We start from the raw sequence: 21350 nt of genomic DNA, 5'->3' as shown, positions 1-21350 counted from the left end.
AAAAATAAACTCAAAATGGATTAAATATCTCAACGTAAGACCAGAAACCATAAAACTCCTAAAGGAGAACATAGGCAAAACACTCTCTGACATACATCACAGCAGGATCCTCTATGACCCATTTCCCAGAATATTGGAAATAAAAGCAAAAATAAACAAATGGGACCTAATTAAACTTAAAAGCTTCTGCACAACAAAGGAAACTATTAGCAAGGTGAAAAGGCAGCCTTCAGAATGGGAGAAAATAATAGCAAATGAAGCAACGGACAAACAACTAATCTCAAAAATATACAAGCAACTCCTACAGCTCAACTCCAGAAAAATAAATGACCCAATCAAAAAATGGGCCAAAGAACTAAATAGACATTTCTCCAAAGAAGACATACAGATGGCTAACAAACACATGAAAAGATGCTCAACTTCACTCATTATCAGAGAAATGCAAATCAAAACCACTATGAGGTACCATTTCACGCCAGTCAGAATGGCTGCGATCCATAAGTCTACAAGCAATAAATGCTGGAGAGGGTGTGGAGAAAAGGGAACCCTCTTACACTGTTGGTGGGAATGCAAACTGGTACAGCCACTATGGAGAACAGTGTGGAGATTCCTTAAAAAACTGGAAATAGAACTGCCTTATGACCCAGCAATCCCACTGCTGGGCATACACACTGAGGAAACCAGAAGGGAAAGAGACACATGTACCCCAATGTTCATCGCAGCACTGTTTATAATAGCCAGGACATGGAAGCAACCTAGATGCCCATCAGCAGATGAATGGATAAGAAAGCTGTGGTACATATACACAATGGAGTATTACTCAGCCATTAAAAAGAATACATTTGAATCAGTTCTAATGAGATGGATGAAACTGGAACCTATTATACAGAGTGAAGTAAGCCAGAAAGAAAAACACCAATACAGTATACTAACGCATATATATGGAATTTAGAAAGATGGTAACAATAACCCTGTGGACGAGACAGCAAAAGAGACACTGATGTATAGATCAGTCTCATGGACTGTGGGAGAGGGAGAGGGTGGGGAGATTTCGGAAAATAGCATTGAAACATGTATAATATCATGTATGAAACGAGTCTCCAGTCCAAGTTCGATACACGATACTGGATGCTTGGGGCTGGTGCACTGGGACGACCCAGAGGGAGGGTATAGGGAGGGAGGAGGGAGGAGAGTTCAGGATGGGGAACACAGGTATACCTGTGGCGGATTCATTTTGATATTTGGCAAAACTAATACAATATTGTAAAGTTTAAAAATAAAATTTGCTTTTGAATTGTGGTGTTGGAGAAAATACTTGAGAGTCCCTTAGACAGCAAGGAGATCAAACCAGGCAATCCTAAAGGAAATCTGTCCTGAATATTCATTGGAAAGACATGCTGAAGCTGAAACTCCAATACTTTGGCCACCTGATGCAAATAACCGACTTATTGGAAAAGACCCTGATGCTGGGAAAGACTGAAGCCAGGAGGAGGGACAACAGAGGATGAGATGGATGGATGGCATCACCAACTCGGTGGACATGATTTGGAGCACTGGGGGTTAGTGATGGATGGGGAAGCCTGTTGTGCAGTCCATGGGGTTACAAAGAGTCAGACACAACTGAGTGACTGAACTGAACTGACACACTAAGCCAAGTTTTATCTCCTTGTCCAACTTGTTCTCTCATTTCTTGATCTAACTGCATTATCCAAATTATTATGATATGGTGTGGTATGGTATGGATGCAACATTCATTCAGCACTTACTGTATGCTACTCTGCATTGATATTTAATATCTATATGTGCATCCTTTCATCCTAAAGGGTTAAAACCATTGAAAGCAACGACCCCATCAAATACCTTTGGTGTCTCTCAGGGCAAGGGCAGTGTTGAATCTGAAAAGCAGATATTTAACAAACTCAATGATGACATGAACACTCTCCCACTTGTAGTTATTATCAACAGACATTATAACTTTCTAATAGTTAATATGTAACACTTAGCAAGCACAAAGAATATTTTCCTACACTTTGCCAGTGTCAAGTATTTTATTTTAAAGCACATCTAATATGTTTTAAGACATACCAACTTACTAAAATATGAAAACAATGATACAAGGCTATTCTCTAATCCATAGACTTTATTCAGATTCTGTTAATGGTCCTAGTAATAATTCTTATATCAAATGAATATCCAAGACTAATGCACTGCATTCAGTTTTCATATTAACTTAGTCTCCTATAATCTAAATATTTATTGAGTTTTTATATTTAAAGATTTCGCATCTTTAAAGAGAACAGTCCATATAGAATGTTACATATAGAATGTCTCTAATGTGGATTTGTGTAATGGTTCCTCATTACTGGATTCATATTATGGACTTTTGGTAGGAGCACCTTGGAGGTGATACGGTCATGTAAAGTTCTTCTTAGATTACTGTATCAGGAGATACGTGCTGTGTGCTCAGTCGTGTCCATGACTGAGTGAAGTCTGTCAGGATTCTCTACTGAAAAGTTAATATTTTATACTTTGTGACTGGTAAGTCTTATGAGGAGATAAGTTGAGACTAAGTAAATATTCCATTACTCCTTAAACTTTCACCACTGGTTTTCATAGCCATTAAAAATTCTTGCCTGAATCAATTATTATTATTACAATTCAGTTCAGTTCAGTTGCTCAGTCATGTCCAGCTCTTTGCGACCCCATGAATCACAGCACGCCAGGCCTCCCTATCCATCACCAACTCCCGGAGTCCACCCAAACCCATGTCCATTGAGTCAGTGATGCCATCCAACCATCTCATCCTCCAATTGCCAAACAATAATTCCAATTCTGCTATTCTTTATTAGTTTGGAGAAAAGAAACTGTTGAGGAAGACTTCTCTTTAATTCATTTAGTTCACTCTACTGATTTGAATTCATGAATTCATATTCAATAGGATAAAATCCTTTGCCTTCATTCTTTATCTTGATGTTCAAATTATCTAGTATGTGGCTAGAGGAGGTCTCTTCAAACATGCTCCTGTATCCTTTGGAAACATCAGCCATTGAGTACATCCTCACTTTCTGCCACATCATATTCCAGGTTCATCTTGTACTTCCCATGCCTCAGTTCTGGAATCATATATTTTTCCAAGGAGCCCAGGAGTTTTCATTCATTTTAGTGGATAATGGTATTTGAAAACCAACACAGGGCTCGTTTTCTTTTGAACATCTTGAATCAGGCTGAACAAAACATTCCAAATTAAAAAATCAAACGACCCTTCTCATTTTTCACCATACATGCCCCCGCAGGACCATCTGACTTCATGAGTCACTCACTTGAAATATGCCCTTCCTTGGCTTCCCAGGCGACATTTTCTGAATTTTTCTTAGATCTTACTGGTGTTACTTCTTGGTTTCCTTTGCAAGTTCTTCCTCATTCTTGCTGACCTTTGTTTACTGTATTACCCTAGGACAATCCTTAGAGTTCATCTCTAAGTATATACAGTTCCTAAAGAACCTCACGAAGGAGGCATGATAGCATGATTCCAGAAATCAGTCTGCCTGAGTTTGCATCCCAACTCCATTACTTACTACGAGTAAGTAGATTATAAAGAAGATATATAACCTCCTATGCCTCAGAATTCTCATCCATAAAATGGAAATATTAACAATACCTACTTTACAAGGTGGTTCTGAGAGTTAAAACTGTTCCTGGCCCATAATAAACTCTATATATCATCATTATCAAGTCCCACATTTTTAAATACCATCTTTATCTCTCTCCAGCCTTAATCTCCTCTATGAAAGTGTGAAAGTGAAAGTGTTAATCACTCAGTCATGTCCAACTCTTTGCGACCCCATGGACTACTGTAGCCCACCAGATTCCTCTGTCCAAGGAATTCTCTAGGCAAGAATACTGGAGTGGGTTGCCATTCCCTTCTCCAGGGGATCTTCCCAACCCAGGAATCAAACCTGGGTTTCCCACATTGCAGGCAGAATCTTGACCATCTAAGCCACCAGAGAAGACCCTAACTTCCTCTATACTCAGAAATATTTCCAGCATCTGTATATAAAATGGTGACTAGGTATCTAACAGAAATCTCAAAATTAACATATGTAGGCCCAAACATTTAACTTTATTCATAATGGCTCTTATCTCCTGTTCCCCAGTAATTTCCATTTCAGAAAACAAGAGATGGAAGGATCCATTTGAAAACATAAATAAAATCATATTGTCTCTCTCCTCAAAATGCTCAAAAGACCTAACTTTATAAAAATTAAAGAAAAGCCCCTTACTGTGACCTACAGGCTCTGTGTAGCTTTGTCTCAACTACTTCAACAACTTCCCATCTTTTCTTTGCCTCCCTACTCACTCAGGGCCTTAGCACTCTCTTTGCCCCTACCTGAAGCTCTCTTCCTGTCCACATCCAAATGTCTCATTTGCTCACAGTCTATATCAGTCAGATTGTTTTGGAGAAAGAGAACAAAATGAACTATGCATACAATTGCCAATTCAAGACCCAGGAAGAGCTAATGTTTCAAATGGAGTCCAAAGTCAGGAAAAACCCATGTCCCAGGTCAAAGGAAGTAAGAATTTTCCTTCCTACTCATGGGAGAATCAGTTTTCTTGTTCTACCCAGGCCTTTATCTGATTTAATTCTGAGAATTTAATTTAATCTCAGATAGAAGACTGACCTGCATTAAGGAGGGCAATGTGCTTTAGTCAGTTTACCCATTCAAAGGTTAATCTCATCCAAAACACCCTCGCCAAAATTCCCAGAATGATGTTTGACCAAACATCTAGGCACCCTATTCCACAGTCAGTTGATGCACACTATTAACCATTACACAATCCTTCACAGAATTTTGCTGAAATATTATATTAGATAGAATGTCTCTGCTGCTGCTGCTGCTGCTAAGTCGCTTCAGTCGTGTCCGACTCTGTGCAACCCCATAGACAGCAGCCCACCAGGCTCCCCCGTCCCTGGGATTCTCCAGGCAAGAACACTGGAGTGGGTTGCCATTTCCTTCTCCAACACATGAAAGTGAAAAGTGAAAGTGAAGTCGCTCAGTCGTGTCCGACTCTTAGCGACACCATGGACTGCAGCCCACCCCTATAAAATCACAACCATGTTCTGCCTCTGGTTCCTGTACTCTTTTTCTTTCTAGCACTTATTCTCAACTGATGTATTAAATTGGTGCTTTATGTTTACTGTCTCTTTCTTTCTCCCTTTCACCTAATACATTTGATTATAAGTTTCATGAAAGCATGCACTTTGTTTTATTCACTGCTTTATTTCTAGTGCTTGGAACAAAGAGGTAATCATTAAACATTTGCTCACTGAATGTGTGAATATCTTCCTTACTTGCCATATTATTTAAAAGGTAAACTAGCTTGTTCTTTTAACACAAACAGGAGTAATAAGCCATAGAATTTAGCCATTCATATGTGATAACCTAGAGACAACCTTCTAGAAGAGAATCATTCCTGACAATGGAAACTGCCTCTTTGTTTTAGAATACACATATTTTTATGTGGATCATCATCATCACTCTTAAAAAACCTATAGATGTTTATTTCTCTTATTTCAGCACAGTAGTAACAAAATCTTTGATGAGCTTTTAAGAGATTACCAGTTCAGGTCAGTTCAGTTCAGTCGCTCAGTCATGTCCAACTCTTTGCGACCCCATGAACCGCAGCACACCAGGCCTCCCTGTCCATCACCACCTCCCAGAGTCCACCCAAACCCATGTTCATTATGTCAGTGATGCCATCCAACCATCTCATCCACTGTTGTCCCCTTCTCCTCCTGCCCTCAGTCTTTCCCAGCATCAGGGTCTTTCAAATGAGTTATCTCTCCACATCAGGTGACCAAAGTATTGGAGTTTCAGCTTCAACATCAGTCCCTCCAAGGAAGAGATATCTCACGTCCAAGGTAAGAGAAACCCAAGTAAGATGATAGGCACTGAGAGAGGGCATCAGAGGGCAGACACACTGAAACCATACTCACAGAAAACTAGTCAATCTAATCACACTAGGACCACAGCCTTGTCTAACTCAATGAAACTAAGCCATGCCGTGTGGGGCCACCCAAGATGGATGGGTCATGGTGGAGAGGTCTGACAGAATGTGGTCCACTGGAGAAGGGAATGGCAAACCGCTTTAGTATTCTTGCCTTGAGAACCCCATGAATAGTATGAAAAGGGAAAAGGATAGGACATTGAGAGATGAACTCCCCAGGTCAGTAGGTGCCCAATATGCTACTGGAGATCAGTGGAGAAATAACTCCAGAAAGAATGAAGGGATGGAGACAAAGCAAAAACAACACCCAGTTGTGGATGGGACTGGTGATAGAAGCAAGATTTGATGCTGTAAAGAGCAATATTGCATAGGAACCTGGAATGCTAGGTCCATGAATCAAGAGATTACCAAGTTCAGCATAATTATCAGAACTATGAATAATTGACTGGTATTTTAAAGTTGTTGCTAACTTAAAAAAAATAGGTAAATTTCTCAACCTCTCAAATAATATTTTATAGCAGTTATCAACTGAAAAGTTGTGATGACTACATTTCTGAGTTAAAATAAGCTAGCACAGTGATCAGTTAACAAAAAGTACATATGATACACCTTCAGCTCTGATTTTTTGTTGTTTATGCTGACAACCATCTCCATTCTGCTGCCTCACTCACTTTACAGATAAAAGGAAAACATTTCTCTTTTTCATTTTCCTACTCCCAGTTGCCCTTTCTCTCATTTCATCTCATTTGATCTCATTTCTATTTTTGACTTCTATTAAAAAATGGAATTGTCTATGTTAAGTCTACAATGCCCTGTATCTTCATCAATTTTGTTTCAATAGAACACAAATCTGGAAACAGATAACTGTAGCCTGTCAGGGAGTATTTCCATAATAAGGCAGAAGTTTCTAAAATTCATTTTTAAGGGAAGTTTCCTAATAAATTTTTAAAGCATATTTTTTTTTTCGTTCTCAGCATCAAAGTCTATTATTTTCATAAGCAGTTTTGGGAATGGTATATTCACGTGTGAAATTTTGATAACATCCTTTATTATGTTGTTAACAAATGTAGAACTCAATTATTTCAAATCTGTTCAATTAATGCTCTATTGCTTTTTCATGCTGGTCAGTCATTCTTTTAAGCTCTTTGCAGAAATAACAGGAGCTTAAATCACATAATACTTGGTGTTTGAGGAGGGGGTATGCTTTGAAAAGCTCAATTCTCTAAGCGAAGTAGTTCTGAAAACTGTTTTCATTTTCTGGATGATAATCCATCAATTTCTACAGTCCTTAAAATAATATAAAGCAGTTAAGTCATGGAGTTTCCAGCTTTACCTACCACTAGAAGTCAGCTTAAGTCCTGTTTGGAAGGATGTAAAAACATTTTTTACAAAGAAAAATTAATAGCCTCAAGCATTTGGATAAGGACAAAATAATCCACAAACACTAATGTTTTGCTTTATTGTGAAGCCTTCAAAACGTGTTAAAATGAAAGAAAAAAAAATCTCAAAGATATCTTTAAAGGAAAATTCTAGAAATTAAATCTTTTCTCCATAGTGACATATGTATTCATTTATAGTAAATACAGTTTCAAAGACTCAGAATCAAAATAGACTGTCTCAGCTCAATGATGCCAGAGAAAAATCTTGGTTTGATAATTGCAGAAATAGTTCAAGAAGTCAGGAAATAGAGAGTTTGATTCTCCTATGATCTGTCAGAAATTTCAGCACAAGTTTTGTTTTAAGGCAGCAGTAATTCCAAGATTTTGGAGTAGAGAAACTATAGCAAACTATAGTCCCAGATCAAATCCAGCTAAGGGCCTGCTATGGAATGGTCTTTACACTTTTCAAGGGTTGTTTTTAAAAAGGGAAGAATAAAGAAAGTAAAAGAAGAGGAATGTGCAAAGATAACTAAATATAGCTAGCAAATACTAAAGTATTTACACCAGGCACTATATAGAAAAAGTCTGCTGATCCCATAGTCTGAAATTTACATTTAGTCAATTTTAATTTTATTAAAAATACTATATTTGTTAAATTTAAATTTTATGCCCAGGAAAGCAACAAAACTAGGACATAGAATCCTAGAAACAAGAAAAAGTGAAAGCACCACATCTATCACAAAAATTATCCAGGAATATGGATTAAATGCAGTGGTATGCTTGAAGTGGTTCACATTGGTTTCCAAGGACCAGTTATTAAATCAGGGGGAATTTTGTGAGTTAGTTGGTAAAGCACTGCTGGTTTGAAACCAGCTATGTGTGAGAATATTTACACCACAGAAATTAGTAAGCACTATAAGCAGAGGGTTTTCTCGGAGAGAGGACTGTTTATGTTTTGTCTGCTTTAGAGCACATTAGTGACTGAATGAACTCGTCACGTGAACTGTAAAGCAAGATTTCTGTCAAAGAGTCTCAGTGCACCTTGCTCAACCTGACATATATGTCTAACAAAGTCATCTTTAGCCTTTGCACATAGTTCTTTTGACTATGAACTTTCTTTTAGAAAAGTGTAGCTCATGCAGTTTGGGATTTGTGCTAACCACCACCACAGTCTCCCATTTCTACAGGGTTAATGACTGAAAACCTTCTGGTGCCAAATACAAAGAAATTCCAGATGGACTATTAGCAGCAGTCTTTTAAAAGCATGTGTGTGAATGTGTGTGTGTTGTGCATGCATTTGGATCTCCCCAAGAGAAAAAACTAAAAGAAAGCTGGAAAGCAGAGGGACTGGCATGTGAGCTGACTCCACAGAAGCTGAATGGAGGGCCACTGCTCTCACAAACGAGGGACTTAGGATTTAAAGTCCTGAGAATATACAAGAATAGATGTTATCACATAGATTCTCAGATGAAGGCAGGACATTTGAGTAATTTTTAAAGCACTAAAATGCTACTATATGAGTAACTATGGCTCAAGAAAGTGGTTCAGGGAAGTCAAAGGAAATTGAAGGTTGGATCCTGAATGATAAAGGAGTCTTCCTTGAAAAATCATAAGACACAGGTTCAGATTTAACCTACTTTCTTTTATTTTTCAATTCTTTTTGTTTTTAGTAACTGTTTTACTGCTTATTTTTGAAGTTTTTTTTTTTAATTTCAAATCTATTTGTTTTTAATTGAAGGATAATTGCTTTACAGAATTGTACTGGTTTCTGCCAAACATCAACATGACAGCCAAAGGTGTACATATGTCCCCTCTCTCTTGAAACTCTCTCCATCTCCCTCCCCATCCCATCCCTCTTGATCTGGACCCTACCAAGGTGAAAAATTAGCATTAAAAAGCAATGATAATCATTAAAAGGTATTTGGCAGAAACAAATATAAGCCTCCTTAAAAGGTTAAATTATCAGAGATCGGTCTTCTAACAATAAGCCAGAAAGTACAAAAATGTAGAATATACAAGGAAATAAGAGACAATGAAGAAAGCTAGTAGACTCAATAAACATATGGAACTTGAGAAAATAAAGCTAAGAGTTAAGTATTGGGTTGGCCAAAAAGGTCATTCAGATTTTGCTGGAAAATGCTAGGGAAAAACCAGAATGAACTTTTTTGGCTAACCCAACATTTTGAAATGACAATATTCATGTAAAAAAGAAAATTGGAGGCACACGTTACAATAAAAAACACTTACAAAAAACAAACTTGGCAAAATTTAAAAAGAAACAAGCTAGATTTCTAAAAATAAATGAAACAAAATCACAGAAAAAAGATTTAGTAAACTGTATGTAAAGAAGTTACCTAGGCAGTGAGCACACACAAATAGAAGAATACCTGAAAGAAAAGTTAACACAATCAACAACTTAACAGGAAGGTCTAATACATTGTCAGTAGGAGTATAGATAAAAAATACAAAGAATGGAGAAAGGTGATACTGAATTACAACTGACAATTTCTTGTAACTGATTAAATGCAAGAATCTTTTGCCTCAAGAAAGAAACAGAATAAAATAGAAGATAAGTAAAATAAAATCTATTCTTTACCAGCTGAGCCACAAGGGACACCCAAGAATACTGGAGTAGGTAGCATATCCCTTTCTCCAGCAGATCTTTCTAACCCAGGAATAGAACTGGAGTCTCCTGCATTGCAGGTGGATTCTTTACCAACTGAGCCATCAGAAAAACCATACATGGATACAGTGAACATAAAGACAAAGAACAAATCTTGAAAGTGACCAAAGAGAAAGAAACAAAGTAACATTAAAAAATATTATCAGTTCAGTTCAGTCACTCAGTCACGTCCAACTCTTTGTGACCCCATGAACTGCAGCACACCAGTCCATCACCAACTCCCAGAGCCTGCTCAAACTCATGCCCATCGAGTCGGTGATGCCATCCAACCATCTCATTCTCTGTCGTCCTCTTTTTCTCATGCCTTCAATCTTTCTCAGCATTACGGTCTTTTCAAATAAGCCAGACCTTCCCATCAGGCGGCCAAAGTATTGGAGCTACAGCATCAGACCTTCCAGTGACTATTCAGGACTGATTTTCCTTAGGATTGACTAGATTGATCTCCTTGCAGTCTGAAGGACTCTCAAGAGTCTTCTCCAACACCACAGTTCAAAGCATCAATCCTTTGACACTCAACTTTCTTTATGATCCAACTCTCACATCCATACATGACTACTGGAAAAACCAGAGCTTTTACAAGATGGATCTTAGTTGGCAAAGTAATGTCTCTACTTTTTAATGTGTTGTCTAGCTTGGTCATAGCTTTTCTTCCAAGAAGCAAGCATCTTTTAATTTCATGGTTACAGTCACCATCTGCCATGATTTTGGAGTTCAAGAAAATAATGTCTCTCACTGTTTCCATTGTTTCCCCATCTATTTGACATGAAGTTATGGGACCGAATGCCATGATCTTAGTTTTTTGAATGTTGAGTTTTAAGCCAGCTTTTGCACTCTCCTCTTTCACCTTCATCAAGAGGCTCTTCAGTTCCTCTTCAGGTGTGTCATCTGCATATCTGAGGTAATTGATATTTCTCCTGACAATCTTATTTCCAGCTTGTGCTTCATCCAGCCCAGCATTTCACATGATGTAGTCTGCATGAAGTTAAATAAGCAGGGTGACAATATACAGCCTTGAGGAGCTCCTTTCCCAATTTGGAAACAGTCCATTGTTCTATGTCTGGTTCTAACTGGTGCTTCTTGACCTGCATACAGATTTCTTAGGAGGCAGGAAAGGTAGTCTAGTCTAGTATTCCCATTTCTTTAAGAACTTTCCAGTTTTTTGTGATCCACAGTGTAGTAGATCACAGTGTGATCCACAAGGCTTTAGTGTAGTCAATAAAGCAGAGGTAGATGTCTTCCTGGAATTCCCTTACTTTTTCTATCATCCAACGGATGTTGGCAATTTGATCTCTGGTTCCTCTGCCTTTTCTAAATCCAGCTTGAACATGTGGAAGTTCTTGTTTCATGGACTGATGAAGCATAGCTTATAGAATTTTGAGCATTACTTTGCTAGCATGTGAGATGAGTGCTCTTGTGCAGTAGTTAGAACAATCTTTCACATCTCCTTTCTTTGGGATTGGGATGAAAACTGACCTTTTCCAGTCCTGTGGTCACTGCTGAGTTTTCCAAATTTGCTGGCATATTGAGTGCAGAACTTGCAAAGCATCTTCTTTTAGAATTTGAAACAGCTCAACTGGAATTCCTTCACCTACACTAGCTTTGTTCATAGTGATGCTTCCTAAGGCCCACTTGACTTTGCACTCTAGGATATCTGTCTCTAGGTGAGTGATCACACTATCATGGTTATCTGGGTCATGAAGATCTTTTTTGTATAGTTCTGTGTGTTCTTGCCACATTTTCTTAATATCTTCTGCTTTCTTAGGTCCATAACATTTCTGTCCTTTATTGTGCCCATCTTTGCATGAAATGTTCCTTGGTATCTCTAATTTTCTTGAAGCGATCTCTACACTCTCCCATTTTATTGTTTTCCTCTATTTCTTTGCATTGATCACTTAGGAAGGGTTTCTTATCTCTCCTTGCTATTCTTTGGAACTTCATATTCACATGGGTATATCTTTCCTATTCTCCTTTGGCTTGTGTTTCTCCTCTTTTCTCAGCTATTTGTAAGGCCTCCTCAGACAACCATTTTGCCTTTTTGCATTTCTTTTTCTTGGGGATAGTCTTGATCGCTGCCTCCTGTACAATGTCACGAACCTCTGTGCATAGTTCTTCAGGCATTGTATCAGATCTAATCCCTTGAATATATTTGTCACTTCTACTGTATAATCATAAGGGATTTGATTTAAGTTAGGTCATACCTGAATGGTCTAGTGGTTTTCCCTACTTTCAATTTAAGTCTGAATTTGGCAATAAGGACTTCATGATCTGAGCCACAATCAGCTCCTGGTCTTGATTTTGCTGACCGTATAGAGCTTGTCTGTCTTCGGCTACAAAGAATATAATCAATCTGATTTCAGTATTGACCATATGGCAATGTCCACATGTATAATTGTCTCTTGTGTTGTTGGAAGAATGTGTTTACTATGACCAGTGTGTTCTCTTGGCAAAACTCTGTTTTATTAAAAAATATTTATTTTATTAAAAATTTTATTTAAAAATATTTATATTAAAAAACATAAATCTTTAATAATTTTTTCAGTAGCAACAATGGATGGAATCTAGAATATTCAGGATAAAATGAAAGTACTGAAAAAAGTTATTGATAATTGCTACTCAGCTAAACTATTATTCTAGAATAAAAAATAAAAGAATCTTCAGTAAAGAATGAGAGAGAGAGCCAGAGAGAAAGGGTCTGCTCTAAGAACTACTAAGGGATATACCTCATGGAAGAGGAAGTTAAATTCAGAAATGAACAGTGGGAAGGAGTGGTAAGAAGAGACAGTGTCGTACAGATCCGTGAGTCTAAAGAAGCCTTGACTAAATCATTTTGCAAGCCACAACTAAAGATTCCACGTGCTGCATGAAGATCAAAGACCCCGAGTGTCACAACTAAAACCTGCTGCAGCCAAATGAATATTTTTTAATAAATTAAAAAAAAAAAAAAGAAAGAAAGAAGCCTTGACTATCTGTATTGGTCAGCTCTCTCTACCCTAACAAAATACCAGAGACGGGGTTGCTTAGACAACAGAAACTTATTCTCTCACAGTTTGGGAAGCTGTAAGTCAAGATAAAGATACCAGTGTCGTCGGTGTCTTGTGAGATCTGTCCATGGCTTACAGAAGATCATCTTTCCTCTCTGTCCTCACAAGGTATTTTTTCTAAGTATGCACACTCCTGGAGTCTCTTTCCCTTCTTATGAGTACATTGGTCCTATTAGGTTGGAAATTGTTATGACTTAATTTCGCCTTAATTAAAGGCCTTATCTCCAAATACATTTATGTTAGGTGTCAGGGCTTCAACATATTAATTCTGGGGCACACAATTCAGTTCCTAACACAACATAAGATAATAACAAAAGGTAATTTCCAATGGAAAAAGAAAATAAGTAAAATTAAAGTATCAGAAAGCAATACGTAAAAGTATGCATCTTTGATTTCTTCAGAAGGAAAAAAAAATAGGTTTAGATTTTATGTCAAACAAACATGCATGTTAAAATTTTAAACCACAGACATATTGGGTTGGCCAAAAAATTCAGTTAGTGAATGTGTTGTTCTTTAGATTTTATGTCAAACACACATGTTAAATTTTTAAAACACAGATATATTGGGCTGGGTAAAAAGTTCAGTTAGTGAATGTGTTGTTCAATAAAGTTCTTCATGAAAATGAAAAATGTGTCATCTACTTAAAACTGAACAAACTTTTTGGCCAACCCAATAGACTATAGTAATTTCAAATAAAAGTAGGAAGAGGTAAAAATAAAAATTTGCTCCAATCTAATAAACATAAAAAAGAATCATAGATAAAAACAATACATTTATATTCACCCTAAATATTATAGATGTAATATAAAAATATCTTTAAATCTGTTGATGATTTTACAAGAAAGCATGGAATATTCAGTCCCCAAACTAAAGCAGGAGCCCAAAAAGTTAAGAAGAACACTGAAGCTCATTACCTTGAAGCCCTTTGCTGAACCAAGAGAACTTAAGCTTTGGTTTTTACTACTTCAAAGAGGCATGAAGCATAGAAGAATATAAGCTAGCCAGTATAAAAGTAATGATAGGAATATAAAATCAGAACTTTGCAGCTTCGATGACTAAGACAAATATCTTCAAGTTCATAAAGATGTAGGTGGAGAGTAAAATATTCACACCTTGCCAAAGAATCATCCTACAGATTATTGGTTAATTTAAAACTAAGTGAGCCTTAACAAAGGTAAAATATGTTGGTCACCACTTGAAAGGTTCGAGGCTGGCATCACTGATAATAAGCCAACCTAAGTACCCGCTGACGATGCAACAAGAGCACATAACAGCAAGTATTCGTGCCAAAAACTGCACCCAGCATCGAATCATATCTACAGACTTACCTTCCAGTTCATACAAAAGACAGGGCATAGACAATTTCATGACATGGAAAAACAGAGAGACCAGTACAGAATGGAGACTTTCTGCATGACAACTGGCCAGGTCTTCTCACCAGTTGATCATTGAAAAGAAACAGAAAAACAAAGGCTAGGGACTGTTTGAGATCAAATAAAACTAAAGAGTAAGTTTGAATACGGACTGTATCTAGATGATATTAAAAACTTATTGCTAGTTTTCTTAGGTGTATAAGAATTGTTTTGGGAATATGTACACTACGATATTTAGGTGTGAAATGGTTTGATATTTGTCAACTCTCTTGCAAATGATTTTGCACAGATAGGTAAATGTGCAGATAAATATGGCAAAAGTGTTAACATTCTTAAAGTTACAAGTATAGACTCTAGAATCAAACTGGTCTGGTTTCTCCTCCTACTTTCATCTCTTTCAAGTCCTCACCCAGTTCAGCATTGCTTACCTCCTGGTTGTTCCAGAAAGTTCTGCCTTAATTCCTGTCTCAATGCTTTTTCCCCCTGAGGTACCCTCTGCCTGGACTGCCTCTCTACCACCAATGAATTTATCTGTGATCCAGTTCCATCTTGACACACAGCCATTCCTGACCACTCTGCCTTCAGGGGACTCTTCAAGTGGCCAGTCTTCCCCATAGAATGGATTTGTATGAGAAAGGGGTTGAATACTCTCCTGAATTCTTCTCTGTTTATAATCTTAGGTTCACACATGGCTGTGATAGAAAACAAGACAATGGACCAAGGCAGGGTCTCAGACCCTGGAAATAAGATTCTCAGTGCATTAAACTAGACCTATGTGTAGAAAGAGAGGGGTCAGTATAAGAGACAAGAAACAAGAAAAACAGCTGTGAGAACTAACATTTTCTTCCCAGGCTCGTGATTCAGCAGGTGGAGCAGGATGAAGGCATTCAGATGAATTGCATCACTCCTGCCTTGTCCACTCTTCTAGGCATGCAGTAAATCAGCAGGCTCCAGAATTGTGTGTGTTTTCACCACAGAATTCTCGGGGCCTCCCACAAAACCTCTGCCTCTTATTTGTGATTTCCATCGCTCTGCAATTATTTTTGCCAGCCGTCTCTACACTCAGCCATTCAATGCCTTTGTCCCAATGTAAGTAATAGCTCAGATGGTAAAGAATCTGCCTGCAATGCAGGAGACCTGAGTTCGATCACTAACTTGAGGGAAGATCCCCTGAAGAAGGGAATGGCTACCCACTCCAGTATTCTTGCCTGGAGAATTCCATGGGCAGAGGAGCCTGGCGGGCTACAGTCAATGGGTTCACAGAGTTAGACACGACTGAGAAACTAACACAGACAGGTGAATGAAGTTGAGAAAATGTTTGATGCCTTTGGTCACACTGGACTCTGAGTAAGGGTCCACGATGAGGCCCAGAAGCACTGTACCGTCTGGGAAAATCCCTAAAGAGACCTGTGATTTCTCCACCAAATTCATGTAGGTCATAAGACAGGAGTCTCTAATAGAAAAAATGGGGACACTCAATTCCTTCCAAATAGCTGGTTAATTCTTTCTCTTCCTCATTCTTTTTCCTTATTTCCCACTCAGTATACTCACATTTTAAATTGTGATAAACAGCACATGACATAAAGTTTATCATCCTAGCCATTTAAGTAGGGCTAAGTATATTATCATTGTAACAGACTGTAGAACTTTTGCATCCAGCAAAAATATAACTCTGTATCCATAAAATAAGAGCTTTGCATTTCCCCCTTTCCCCAGGCCCTGGCAACCAGAATTCTACCTTCTGTTGCTATGAATTTGAATATTTTAGATACCTTATATAAGTGGAATCAGGTAGAATTTGTCTTTTGAGACTGGCTTATTTCACTTAGAACAATGTCCTAAAGGTTCATCCATGTTGTATCACATGACAGGATTTCTTTCTTTTCTAAGGTCAAAAAAATACTCCATTGTGTATATATATATCACACATTTTATCCATTCATCTCTTGATGGACATTTTGGTTGCTTTCACCTATTAGCTAATGTGAATAACACTGCAGTGAACATGGGTGAGGAAATCTCTCTTCAAGATAATGCTTTTAATTCTTTTGGGTATATATCTTGGATATACAGTAATTCTTGGATCATACAGAAATTATATTACTTGGCTCACACAGTAATTCTTGTATGAGATTCTTGGATCATACAGTGAGATTCTTGGATCATAATTACATGTTTAAATTTTTAGGAATCTCTATTCTGTTTTTCACAGCAGCTGAAGAGTTTTATATTCTCATAACAATGTGCAAAGGCCCCAATTTCTCTATATCCTCACCTTCATGGCCTGGTATTGTTATTGTTGTTTATAACATCCATCCAAATGAATATGAGGTGACATCACATAACTGTTTTGATTTGCATTTCTCTAATGATTAGGAAATTCTGAAAGACATGGGAATACCAGACCACCTGACCTGCCTCTTGAGAAACCTATATGCAGGTCAGGAACCAACAGTTAGAACTGGACATGGAACAACAGACTGGTTCCAAATAGGAAAAGGAGTACGTCAAGGCTGTATATTGTCACCCTGCTTATTTAACTTATATGCAGAGTACATCATGAGAAATGCTGGGCTGGAGGAAGCACAAGCTGGAATCAAGATTGCCAGGAGAAATATTAATAACCTCAGATATGCTGATGACACCACCCTCATGGCAGAAAGTGAAGAGGAACTAAAAAGCCTCTTGATGCAAGTGAAAGAGGAGAATGAAAAAGTTGGCTTAAAACTCAACATTCAGAAAACTAAGATCACAGCATCTGGTCCCAACTACTTACACTGGGACAAAGGCATTGAATGGCTGAGTGTAGAGATGGCTGGCAAAAACATGGGAAACAGTGGAAACAGTGTCAGACTTTTTTTTTGGGGGGGGGAGCTCCAAAATGACTGCAGATGGTGATTGCAGCCATGAAATTAAAAGACGCTTACTCCTTGGAAGAAAAGTTATGACCAACCTAGATAGCATATTCAAAAGCAGAGACATTACTTTGCCAACAAAGGTCCGTCTAGTCAAGGCTATCGTTTTTCCAGTGGTCATGTATGGATGTGAGAGTTGGACTGTGAAGAGAGCTGAGTGCTGAAGAATGGATGCTTTTGAACTGTGGTGTTGGAGAAGACTCTTGAGAGTCCCTTGGACTGCAAGGAGATCCAACCAGTCCATTCTGAAGATCAGCCCTGGGATTTCTTTGGAAGGAATGATGCTAAAGTTGAAACTCCAGTACTTTGGCCACCTCATGCACAGAGTTGACTCATTGGAAAAGATTCTGATGCTGGGAGGGATTGGGGGCAGGAGGAGAAGGGGACGACAGAGGATGAGATGGCTGGATGGCATCACTGACTCGATGGACATGAGTTTGAGTGAACTCCGGGAGTTGGTGATGGACAGGGAGGCCTGGCGTGCTGCGGTTCATGGGGTCGCAAAGAGTCAGACACGACTGAGCGACTGAACTGACCAACTGAATGATTAGTAATACTGAGCATCTTTTCATATGCTTGTTGGTCACTTGCATATCTTCAGTGGAGAAGTGGATATTCAAGATCTCTGCCCATTTTAAAATCCGGTTTGTTGTTTCTGTTGGTGAGTAAAAAGTTCTTGTAAATTTGTATGTTATTCCTGTATAAGACATTTTTTGAGTTACAAATATTTTCTCCCACTCTATACGTTGCTTTCCACTCTGTTGTTTCATTTCATGTACAAAAGTTTTTAAGTTTGCTGCTGTCTCATTTGGCTATTTGTGCTTTTGTTGCCTGTGCTTTGGTGTTACGTCCACCCAGTCATTTCCAAATTCAAGTTCAGAAAGCTTTTCTTCTATATTTTCCTCTAGGAGTCTAATAGCTTTAGGTCTTAGCTTTAGCTCTGCAATCAACATTGAGTTACTTTTTTTCCTATATGGTAAAAGCTAAGCATTCAATTTCATTCTTTAATTTGTAGATATCCAATTCTCCAAACACCTTTTGTTGAAGAGACTGTCCTGTCCCCCTTGTTTGGTTTTGGAACTTTTGCTGAAGATCATTCAGCCACATATACAAGAAAGTTTACTTCTGTACTCTTTATTTTGTTCCATCTGTCTTCATACTAGTATCACATTGTTTTGATTACTTTGTTATTTTCAAATCAGGAAGTGTGATGCTTCCATCTTTATTTTTCTCTCCCAAGATTGTTTTGGTTATTCAAGGCCCACTGAGATTATATATAAATCTTATGATACTTTTCCATATTTTTGCAAACAATGGCATTGGGGTTTTAATAGTGATTGCACTGAATCTGTAGATAGCACTGGGTAGTATGGACATTTTCAGCAATATTAAGTCTTCTAATCCATGAACATGAGATATCTTTTCATTTATCTATGCCTTTTAATTTATTTCAGCAATGTTTGATAATTTTAAGTGTACACATCTTTCACTTCCTTGTTTAAGTTTATTCCTAAGCATTGGATTCTTTGTGATGCCTTTGTAAATAAGATTTTCTTAATTTCCTTTAGTATAAAGGTATTTGGCAAAAGTAATTAAAAGTCTGGATTCTATATGATCATATGAACTGTCACAGACCCTGAGATAAGGGTTCAGGGACAAACATCTTATTTGGGAGGTGACATCCCAGTAGGCACTGGTAGAGGAGCAAGGGCATGAGACAGAGGAAATAAGGCAATTTACAAAGGATGCATTGTTCTGCCAGTCCACTGGTCTTTGTCCCCACTGGATGAAACTGGGAATAGTTGTGGCATGTATGTCTGAGTCATCCCATTGGTGGTATCATTAGCTGAGAGTTGCCCAGGGATCATTAATTCTCTTTCCTCTCCAGCCTGCCAGGAACCTGAAAAGAGAGACTATGGCTGCTAGAGAGAATCCTCAGGGAGTTGGGAGCCAGTGCAGTCTGCTTCACATACCTTGATACATATATTTAAACTAGTGGCATGACCTTCCTGATATATATTTACACTAGTGGTATACTAACCTCTGAAGTTTCAAATGCATCTTCTCTCCACTGCCCTGACTCATCCATTTCCGATTATTAGGGACTGAGCAGGACGTCAGCCAGGGTTTGTCTGGAAGGGGGAACTACTCTAAAGCCAGCTAGACAGCAGATGAGCCTCAAATATGGTTGGGTTAGTATCCGTTTTTATTTGGCTGCACAGATTTTCTGCTTCCAAAATCATCCTAAATTAATTTGGGAAGTTATTTTCCTACCGTACCTCTCTTCCAGCCCCCTATCCATGCACACAATCTCCAGTCCAAGTGAATGAGGAAATACACATTCAGTTTGATTCAGGTGTTAAAAAAACTAAGAGAAAGTGTCAGCAAAATTTTCTGTAAGAGTCAAACAGCAAATATTTGGGGCCCTGTAAATGAATAGGCAAAATTAAGAATGTTGTGGAGGCAATAATATAACAAAAGGAAAAAGCAAATTTACATACTTTTTCTTTTTACAAAGTTCAAAAACTATTGAGTCTATTTTTTGTAATAGAGGTCTGCAAATGGAATTCTCTTCTTTTGAAGGAGGGATAACATTTCACTTAAGTGATGTTCAAAGTTAGTATACCCTACAACAAAAATCAGTTGCAAATGTTCATCTGTTAATGCTGATTTGTAATGAGATTTTACCAATTTAATCTTTAAAAATGCTCTTTCACATAGATAGATATTGTCAAGTACTGATACTAATTCATGAGCATATAATTTTCATTGTGGATATTCATCAATTGGAAGACATTTATAATTTCTATTAGATTCTTCTCTTGGTATTTGTCTTTCTGTATGTCATTACAATGTAGATTAATCACGTCCAATTGAAGGTTAAGTGGAAGCTCCTCAGTTGTACAATTAAATGGATTTTGAAATATGGAAATTCCCTTTTCACTTGCATTGAGTGCTACTAGATCTGTAGTTTGAGTTTAGAAAATATATCTGCTGTAAATGTGTGTAAGATTAAAGATATCCTTATTTTAACTCTTAATATTACAATAAGTATACAAAGAAGCTTGTGATTCAAGCTATATTACTTGTTCTGAAAATACTTTTACCACAGTATAAATGTTATATATAAGTGCTGTTTTGCTTGGTAATTTAGTTTTAACTTATTATACATTATCAAGTCTTCAGCCAAAGCAAATTAACTTCCAAAATGTGCAGTGTTCCATAACAGTTGAAGATAGTGCTCTTGTTCAGAAAACTTTCAATCTCAGTCCTCAGGTCAAACAATTGCAATGAAATGTAATTCCTGTTAAATTACCAGATTGCTAAATGGTGGGGAAGGTCGGGATATTTAGTTTCTATTTCTGACAAAACTTCACAAAATGGATGATGAATAGATCCATGAGAGTGAATAATGTTTGCTGCTGATAGTGTGTATGCTCAGTCGCTCAGCTGTATGTGACCCCAGAGACTGCAGCCCTCCAGTCTCCACTGTCCATGGAATTTTCCAGGCAAGAATACTGGAGCAGGTTGCCATTTCCACCTCCAGAGGATCTTCCCATCTCAGGGATCAAACCCATGTCTCTAGCGTCTTCTGCATTGGTAGGCAGATTCTTTACCACTGCACCACCTGGAAAACCCACCAGTTCAATAAAACATGATAAATTCAAACATTATCTGCAAAATACTTGCCAACGAATAACATGCAGAATAACCATGGCATTTTAACACTTCATATTTTCAAAAGCTTTGTAAATTTGTTCAACTAAATTTATTCTTGTGTCACATATTGTTACTATTTTCTTTTATAACGCATTTTAGCACATTCCACTTCAGGTAATATTGAATTAGTGTCTTTTTTTTTTTTTTAAGTCCTTGAAAAAATTATCACCTGTAAATGTTCCATGTAGACTAATTTTTAAGTCTCTTCAAACCTGGTATTGACTTCTCAGATA

Source organism: Bos taurus, chromosome 7, assembly GCF_002263795.3.
Source record: "Bos taurus isolate L1 Dominette 01449 registration number 42190680 breed Hereford chromosome 7, ARS-UCD2.0, whole genome shotgun sequence".
Taxonomy (NCBI): Eukaryota; Metazoa; Chordata; class Mammalia; order Artiodactyla; family Bovidae; genus Bos; species Bos taurus.
Note: the sequence above shows the minus strand (reverse complement) of the source record.